Source organism: Trachymyrmex septentrionalis, unplaced genomic scaffold (assembly GCF_001594115.1).
Source record: "Trachymyrmex septentrionalis isolate Tsep2-gDNA-1 unplaced genomic scaffold, Tsep1.0 scaffold32, whole genome shotgun sequence".
Classification (NCBI taxonomy): domain Eukaryota; kingdom Metazoa; phylum Arthropoda; class Insecta; order Hymenoptera; family Formicidae; genus Trachymyrmex; species Trachymyrmex septentrionalis.
The window spans coordinates 4,526,977-4,536,365 of NW_017305485.1; positions in this window are offsets into that span (position 1 = coordinate 4,526,977).

The window sequence follows — 9,389 nt, forward strand, 5'->3', positions numbered from 1 at the left end:
GACTTTTACGAGGCATTTATATATCATTATGGTTCATATATGGATAATATTGTATGACATCACTTCACATTTTTGTTAAAAAAACATATTCGAAGTTTGATTTTGATTACGACCAAGAACTCAAGGTAACGTATTGTAAAGTTTTCACGTTAGATATATCGTTCCGTCAATTTAAAAGAAGCTTGTATATAACAGGGAAAACAGTTATATGACAAAGTTGTTAAATCTATTTAGTCGATATTAATATATTTTTTTATTATCTAGATTAACGTTAATATGTAAAATTCTAAGACCATCAAAAAATATAAGTGTTTTATAAAATGTACTTCGATAAAAGACGTGATAAAAACGGAGACGATATTGTAATCTAAAATTTTCGAATAAACGGCGCGCTTTGTAAAGAGCTATGTAATTGATGTATCTTTTTTGCATCTGTCGATATCACGCGGATAGCGCATTCCTCGTTTAATTCTTATGCATTGAAAGTGGAACTAAATTTAAAATTTCTTTAACGTATCTAATGATTTTTCAGATCGACATCATCAAAATTATCTTTCTACTTTAAATATTTTTTTATCTAGTTTTAATGGACAAAATATAAGGATTCTTTCTGGTGTTTAACTAATACTAATTTATAATAATTCTATTCTTCTTTTTGTATTTTTTGCAGCTGAATAAGCTGCAACGAATTTAAAGGAATACAAGTCGATACTGTAAGAGAAACCAATGTAAGTTTTCATTAAGTCTAATGAAGAGTCAAATAAACATTCGTTCTCTCAATCACACAGCAATGCGGAGACGTAAAGAAGAAAAGGAAAAAGAAAAAAAAAAATACGCAGAATACGTGCGGCGCGGCAAGTTGAAACGCGACGACGTTTGTATCTCTGTTGCTAGGACTGACTTTTGATCGGCAAAAGGCAGCACTCATCGCCAATACCAGAGAATCTAGCCTGTGAGATATCGGACGCGACGTCACAAGTTAGGGTCTCAGGGAACCGGCGACGCGGCAGGCTTTACAATCAGCCCGCCCGCCATTGCCCTTTTTTTCTCTCTCTCTTTCTCCCTCTCTCTCTCTCATTCTCACACACGCTGAGCACCACTCATTCCCTTCATCTCATCCTCGCGCTCCGCGATCGTTCCGCCCTTTCTCTTTTGCAAAGAGGAGATCTTATGCAAATTCGCGGCTGCCCCGGACAGTGCGTCGCGAATTATTACCTCGAGATCTCTCAAAGGAATCGTGGCGACAAAAGTAAAGGTCGAGAAAACTGTTTCATCGAATTTGGTGAGTCGCGCTTTGGCCGAACTCCCCAGTCTGGCTCGAGCAGAATCACTAACTGAATCTAGAATCAGTACTCATAGTCAGTTCTTATATTTAAGAACCATCTTAGTAGTCTTGATAAGCCAATCACAAAGTCATATTAGCATTTTGAGACATTATTTAAGACATTATTTAAGACATTTAAAATAAGAACGGACTATGAATACCGGATTCGCGCTTAGAGAAACGGAAGTGCCAATGAAGGGACAGAAACACATTTCTTGCGCTCGTTACGCAATTATAACGCAACGAAGAGAGCATACATAGATGGACGATGCATTTCAAGACGAAAGGGTTTCTCTCAAAGAAATCCTACGCACCTTGTTTCTTTCTCAGAACTGTTGCGAATATACGCTATTCTCCTTCTCACGCATACGTGCGCGTGATACGGAAAGAACGGGTTTGTTGGAAGTATTTAAAAATTCAGCTGCAAATACAGATTTGAAAATAATTATGTTGGACCATCAAAATAATTACTTAGAAATCTCAAGCAATGCTACAAAAAGTCTTGACATTCTAGCAATCAGTTTGAACGTTCCACATAATTATTTTAATGCCAAACAAAATTATTTTTCAGGTCCTAGTTAAATTTTTAGATACTTCAACAAAACGTTCTTTCACTGGAAAAAATTTCTGATTGAAAATGGACGAATCAGAATTTTCTGGTTATTATTAGAATTTTAGTTGAGACAACCGGAATTCTGGTTGATACAATATTTCTGATAAGATCTACTAGAATTCTTATTTTTAAAATAATTATATCAATCAGAATTCTAGTTATCTCAACTAAACTTCCAGTAGACTTAACCAGAAATTTCCGATTCGTTCATTTTCCACCAGAATTACTATTTAATCCAACCAGACCAGTGAATTTTTCTCAGTGAATTCCCATATGCTGACATACACACATACGTCCGTACGCATTTACACCAAGAGAAAATGTCACGCGCGCGCATTCGCGTAAGGCGCAAGGCCTCGTCAATTTGTACATTCGAGAAGGAATTTTTAAGAAAAATAAAGAGAAGTCGTTCCCTCCTCTGCGGAGATTCCTCGCGGCGCGGATGTCTCGGGAGCGGTTCCGTGCAGTGCCAGCAACGTTGAAGCGCCGACGACTGGGAAAGTTAGCAAGTTGTACAGTGGACTTCGTATCTCGCGAATTTCCATTCCCTACTATACAACCTACTACCTCACCCAGACGTCGTCGCGGTCGGCTCCTCCTCTTTCGTTCCTGCCGCTCCGTGTATCCGCCGTTCTTCTCCTCGCCCTTAACTCGCCGCCCGACCGACTTTTCGACAGGTCGTCTCGCCTCATCTCCCTCTCACGCTCAACTCGCCGGGCGAATCTCTCACGCGTTCGATTCGGTGCATCCGAATTCGCGACTCGCATCCATTGACAATATACAATTAAATCACGTCGATACAATATTAATCATATCAATAGTTGTTGGATATGTTAATAGTTACGGACTCGCAATCTTTTTTTTTTTTTTTTTTTGGAGATCTGTTTTTTATTGCTGCATTGGACTCTAGTGCATAGAACTTCCCTTCTCGCTTTTGCGAAAATATCAAACGCACTATCTATTTCACTTTAATCCTTACAGAAATTTATTGACTAATTTAATACTGAAAGACAGTAATTAATTACTGCTGTTCAATACTTCCAAATAAGCAATTAATTATTGTTTCTCAGTAACAAGTTGTTATTAGGATTCAGATTTATGTGAGGGCAGTTCAAAGAGTGTACACTATAGTTCAGCTATAAAAAACAAAACCTTTGATTTTTACAAAAATGACTTGCCGCACAGAAGAGCCTCAATACCTTCGGATCTCCCGGGAGGGAGAGGCACTTTGTATTACAAAATATCGCTTTACAATATATCGTACATAAAGACAGCGGTTTTCATCGGCGCAAAAACGACAGACGGTTTGATAACTTCGTAGAGTTAATCTGCTTAGACTGACGTTATTCCTTAACGGCGCACGTCGATTGTACTTTAACGGTCAGCAGATGCAAAACGTGGTGCCTTTTTCACGTGCCAGGAAATTACTCAAGAAGACTGTTGCTGATAACCGGAAGTGTCGCGCGAGCGTTTGGGGGGAATGGAGATTGGTGGCGATGATGGCGGTGATGATGCTGCGGAGGATGGTGTTGCATCATCACCACCACCACCACTAGGATGGTGGGGGAGGAGCAGGATTCCGTCGAAAAGATTTAACGCCGGCCTGACTACATGTACCGGTAGATAGGAGCTTGCGGTATGCATATAAAAAAGCCCACAAGTTCGGATCTACGGGTTAGTGTCATCAAGTATAGCCGATAACTATCATCGTCCCCCGGGATCTATCCGCGTAGAAATCCTGGTCCAGAAATCCTGGGGAGACCTGATCCAGCGCATCCGAAGGAGTCTGGCAAACCGGTGGCGAACCTGTGGAGATGCAAATTGATATTAGGGATCGGTGTTTACTTCGCTGTGCAGAAAAAAATAGTTTTGCCGAGGTATCTGAAAATTTAGCTAACGGATGAGAATTTTGTTTGGATCATCAAAGTAATGATATAGGATTCTTAAACTATCCTCAGAAATCTAATACTGGCCACTAGCTACAAAACTGAAAGACAGTAGTTTATTTATTTATTTTAAGTACCAAAAGCACTCTGTTGTTTAGTGTCTCAAATAAGTAATTAATTACTGTCTTTCAGCAATAAATTCTTCGGTATTAGATTTTTCTGTAAGGATGGTTGCTAGAATTAAAATTTTTTGTAGCATTGTCATCAATATTTAACGCTGACAAAAGTGTTCTGATTAAACCATCAAAAGGGTCTAACAAGAATGAGAATATTTCGATAAGACCAAACAGAATTTCTAGTTCATTTTGGTGAGACGAAATAGAAGTCAATCGAATGATTATCCAGAAATTCTATTTGGTCTCATCTAAATGTGATTCTTGTTGATCTCTTTTGTTGCTTTAAACAGTACATTATTCTCAGTGAAGCATTCTACATAATTATTGTGATGATTCAATAAAATTATTTTCAGATCTGTACCTAGCTAAATTTTTAGATACTTTGGCAAAACCGTTCTTCTCGTGAAAGTGTGTTAATGTTATCTTTTAGAGTTATCTCTCAGTAATCATTAAAGTTCCTTTCGTTATTAGAACTAAGCTGCATTTCAGAACGGATAAAAGACTTTTTTCGCCCGCTACATGTCTAGGTGACAAGCTAAAATCTTCAAACGAACGGTTCGTGAAGAGACACTCGTAAAGCCGGTACTCGTAATTGATAAGCGATGAAGATTCGAAAGCGTTCGACAAGTTTTGAATATTCGGGAAGGTCGTGTTAAGAATCTTTTCGCGACGACTTCGGCCCCGCTCCGGCGACGCCGTTGCTGGGCCGTTGCTGGGCCGCCGCGGAGATCAGAAGGGCGTAGAAGAAAAAGTCCGTGGGTCCTACGAGAAACAAGAAGCCAGCGGAAGGAAGAGAGAGAGAGAGAGAGAGAGAGAGAGAGAGAGAAAGACGAAGAAAGAGTAAAGCGGGGAGAAGAAGAGGAGCAAGAAGAATATAGGAGCGCGCGCAGAGAGTAGGTAGGCTCTCTCGGACGTTGTAAAAATCCCCTGCATCCTCGTTCGTAGACAGTTTAATGGCCTCTGCTGTTCTTCGCTGCTCCGAGCCTAAGGGATGTAAGGCGCCGTTTCCAAGAGTCCGATCACGCCGAGGCTCGTGCGCGGAATTTTACGCGGCCGATAATCCGAATACGGCGGGACTCCGTTAAATCGTTCATTGTTTCCGACATTGATTAGTGCAAAAATAAAATATATATATATAATAATTAAATAATAAATAAAATAAAATATTACATACAATAATAATATACAATATTATTATATTTATTAATAATATCGCAAAGTGAAAGTCGTGTATTTTAATTTTATATTATTCTATTAATTAAATGAATCGAAGTTAAAAGACTCGGTTTGCTTGGATCAAATTGTCTTTCTTGCTGCCTGCAAATTTTAGATGATTCATACACTAACGATTTTTCGCGTGAATAAATTATTATTGTACGAGAAGAATTTGACTTTTTATTTTATTTCTAGAAAAGCGAATGGTACGGTTATTAAATACGTGCGTGCTTCGAGTTGCTCTGGTAAACGGTGCTTTGACACCGACAGCGAGAATGCGCCCGAGTAACGTTGTGAATAAGGCTTAAGATGCTCCAGGATCCGCGGCGAGGAACCCCGAGACGCGAAACTAGTCGGGCAAGAATATGAAAAATAAATTATTATCTCGCAGCCCCGTCTGGGTATATATACAGAAAGTGAATTTTCGCGTGTCCCTTTGTGCAAGCTGCGAATTGCGAATTCTTACCATGATTCAATTGCAATTAGCTGCTCGGCCTCGCTCATTTTTATTTATTAGTAACAGAAGTGCTCATGAATACTACACTGGAAAATTGCCGATAAAATATAAATGCGCGAAGGGATTAAATTGAAATGATAGACTCCTGTTTACTCACCACTGTTACATCAGATTGTGACAAAAAATACACGATAAAAAATTATGCAAAAATGTATTAGTATGGAAATAAAACAAAACTTACAATCGGTAGAACCAACGTGTAAAATATATCAAAAATTCTTTTTGTTTTAGTAATTAAAAAGGTATGACACAGATATATATTAATATTTATACTTTAATTAAACAAATTAAGTACATATGAAAGTGTTTATAATATTCTATCTTTATCGAATAACACATTTTATAGTTTATGTATTTTACTTGTTACTATAGTTTTCTTTTGTTATAAATTAAAATTTACAAAACCATAATAAATCTATAAATGTCTTTATGTAATTACTTTTAAGTATTCAAAACAAAATTTTATTACGGTTTACCGATTAATTACATAAATATTTAGAACAAATAAATATTTTATTTATTTACCGGACAATTAATTTTTGTTTCTCCCAACCATAAAATATACAAAAACCTATATAAAATTATGTTTTGTTTCTCCCGAAACAAAACAACTTTTTATACGTCTATTCCATCGATCGCAAATGATGTTTTATTGAAAAACATTTCTATTCAACGATTTGTAAGAATTTCTGTCGTGGGTCTTCTCGCTTCTGACGTCATAAGTCCGAGATAGCAGCGATGAGAGGACATCAAGAGTCTCGATGCAATGCCGTTATGTTAAACATCGTTACTTGATCGATGTTAAAAAGTGCGGGATCACAACGGAGAGCTGCATCTCGCGTTCCTTCGTGACGCAGGCAGGGTCCTCCGAAGGGCGGCAGGGCCGTAAGCGCGCGGTCGGAAGAAGAGGGAGGTGTGCGGGGGCGCGAAAGGGCGACGCGTAATCAGAGGGGCGTTGAATTCAGGGGATATCGAGGAGAGAAGGAAGAAATCGCGGGAGAAAAAGGGAGAGCGTGAGCACGGCTGATTCGGGAAGAAGGGCGCGGGGGGATCGACGAACGGGGAACCGGGGGTCACCGCCATATTATATTTAGCGAGACACGACCGTGTGAATGAACTGAGTCTCAGGAGCGGGCCCATCGCGGGATTCCCCTTCCCCTCTCGGTTCGTCTCCCGGCCCCGCCGGTAAAATTACGATTTGGCCGGACGAAATTGTCGCGCGTTCGACGAACGATTACCGCGAGTGTCCCCGTCGTTCTATCAATTCGCGTGCCGTAAATTCGCCGTAAGTTTTCTCGATCGCGTAGGCCGGCCGTCTGGCGATACTGCTGGCCAGTATAAAGCTGCGAAGTCACGCCGGATGAATTTGCGAAAGCGATAAAAAAAACCGTGGCGGCGCGATTTACGGTGGCTATTTTTGCGGAGAACAGTGCAACGAGAACGTATTTTGCCTTTTTTTTTTCTTTTTCTTTTTCAACGCGAAAGATGAACGTTCTTTGTACGGAATAAAAAGGTAGCGTAATGTATACGGATGAAGAGTGGTCGTTGTGTTATATATTTTGCATATTGCGACGTACTTTGCCTCGAAAGAATTAGATACTGAGTTTCCTGGAAAATTGGCCGTGCCTTATTTATGCAAAATCGTTGTTAGTTGCAGGAAGACGTCATGCAATATAGTTAGAGCTTTCGTTAATGAGTTCACCGAGTTGCGCCGATGAAACAGAGAATTAGCGCTAACATTATATTGCACTCGGTCGGAATTAAGTTCACTTCCACGAAAAACTATTTTCTTGCCCGTGACAGATATAAAAGGCGTATCGGCTATTTTTTTCACTTGATTGTTTCAAGTTATTTTTATTTGTCGTTATTGCGGACGTCGTTGTTGTGGAAATATCAAATATCAGCGATTTTAGTTTAACGACGGAAGATGCCCGTCACGCGATATGTGCAAAAAGGCGTTACGAAATCGTTCGATTACGCAATTAATCTTATAAATCCATGTATACTTGGCCGAAAATATGTACATTCGCGGGCAAGGCAAACAACGTCATTCTATCTTATCGTACTTTTGCTACCGAAATAAGCTTCGACCTCGTCATCGACTTAGCATCAGGAATTTAATGGATAATTATTTTCATAGAAATAAAACTAAAGGAACCTTCCTTATATATAGTTTGTGTTTAATTTCAATAATTAAAAAAAAATGTTTGGCTGGATAAATTAGAATTCTGATTGAAAATGAGCGAATAAAAATTTTCTCGTCTATCCATTTTTGATCAGACATTTTTCTCAGTGTAAGGCTTGTTGTAAGATCTCGATTAATATATATAAAAAGAAAGAAGAAACAGTTTTGTTGAAGTATCTAAATATTTAGGTAGACACAGATTTAAAAATAATTACATTTGGACCATCAAAATAATATTGTATACTGAAATTAGACGCCAGAATGTAAAAATTTTTTACAACATCATCATTAACGTTCTACGTAATTATGTTAGAGACCCAGCAGAATTATTTTTAGATCTGTATTTAACTAAATTTTTAGATGCGTCAGTAAAATCGTTCTTTCAGTGTTATATTTATTTGTTAGAATTTAATTATGTACTAAATGATTCAGGAATTAAAGGACATGGAATAAATGTATTAGATATTAGAATTTCAAAACGTATTAGATATGTTTATTTAATAACAGATTCACATTATTATAGCACAAAGACACAATATTAAGAAATTGTTTAAAAAACTTGGGAAAAGAATCCCAAGATTTAAATTCAGAAAAATAAGATTCAAACTTGAACTGTAGTGTCATTATACTAATTTATTTATTGAAAAAGTTGCATCCTGTTGAAAATCGCGTTAAAAAATCGCGTTAGATTGAAGATTTAATTTCGTTGTATCGGCTGAGAATAAAGAATAAGAGTACGAAGTTGAAGTAAAATTTTGAGGATTCCAGACACGTTGCCTCTTCGCTGATCCGACATCATCGCGACTCTTTGTCGTTTGATACTTCATCGCGACGTTTGTTCCGTCAAAGGGACGCGGATGTATTCCTGACGCTTTCGTCCGTGAATATAACATACCATCGACCACCATGTCCTTTGGTTCCTGAATCATTAAAATCGCGCGTAACAGACATACCGGCGACACGACAGATGCAGGAACGCTGCTACGAGAGAAGACGCATTTTTCCGGCGAGCTACAAGAGAGTCAAGAGGAGAGAGACAAAGAGAGAAGGAGACGAGGAGGAAAGGGAGGGGGGGGGCGATATGCATCGGACAAGAGAACTGCGGTGCGAGAAGCGAGAGAGAAAGGGAGGAGGATGAGGAACTGGAGGATGAGGAGGATGTGGAAGAAGAAGAGGAGGGGGAGGAGGAGGAGGAGGAGGGGGGGAGGAGAAGGAGGAGGAGGAGAGACAGGAGAGACAGAAACGAGAACCGCGAGTACGGACTACGGACAGAAGAAGCGTCCCCATAGCAACACGACGCGCTCGTCGAGCTCGCAATCGCCACGTTCTGCACGCGCGCTTTTCTACATGCATGGCACATGTGTGCCCGTGTATTAACGTTCATATACGGCAAATTCATTTCCGGACAGCAGTCCGGCCTCAGGCCTCAGGCCCGTCGTTTTTCACCTCCCCCCCCCCCGCCGATCCCGCGAG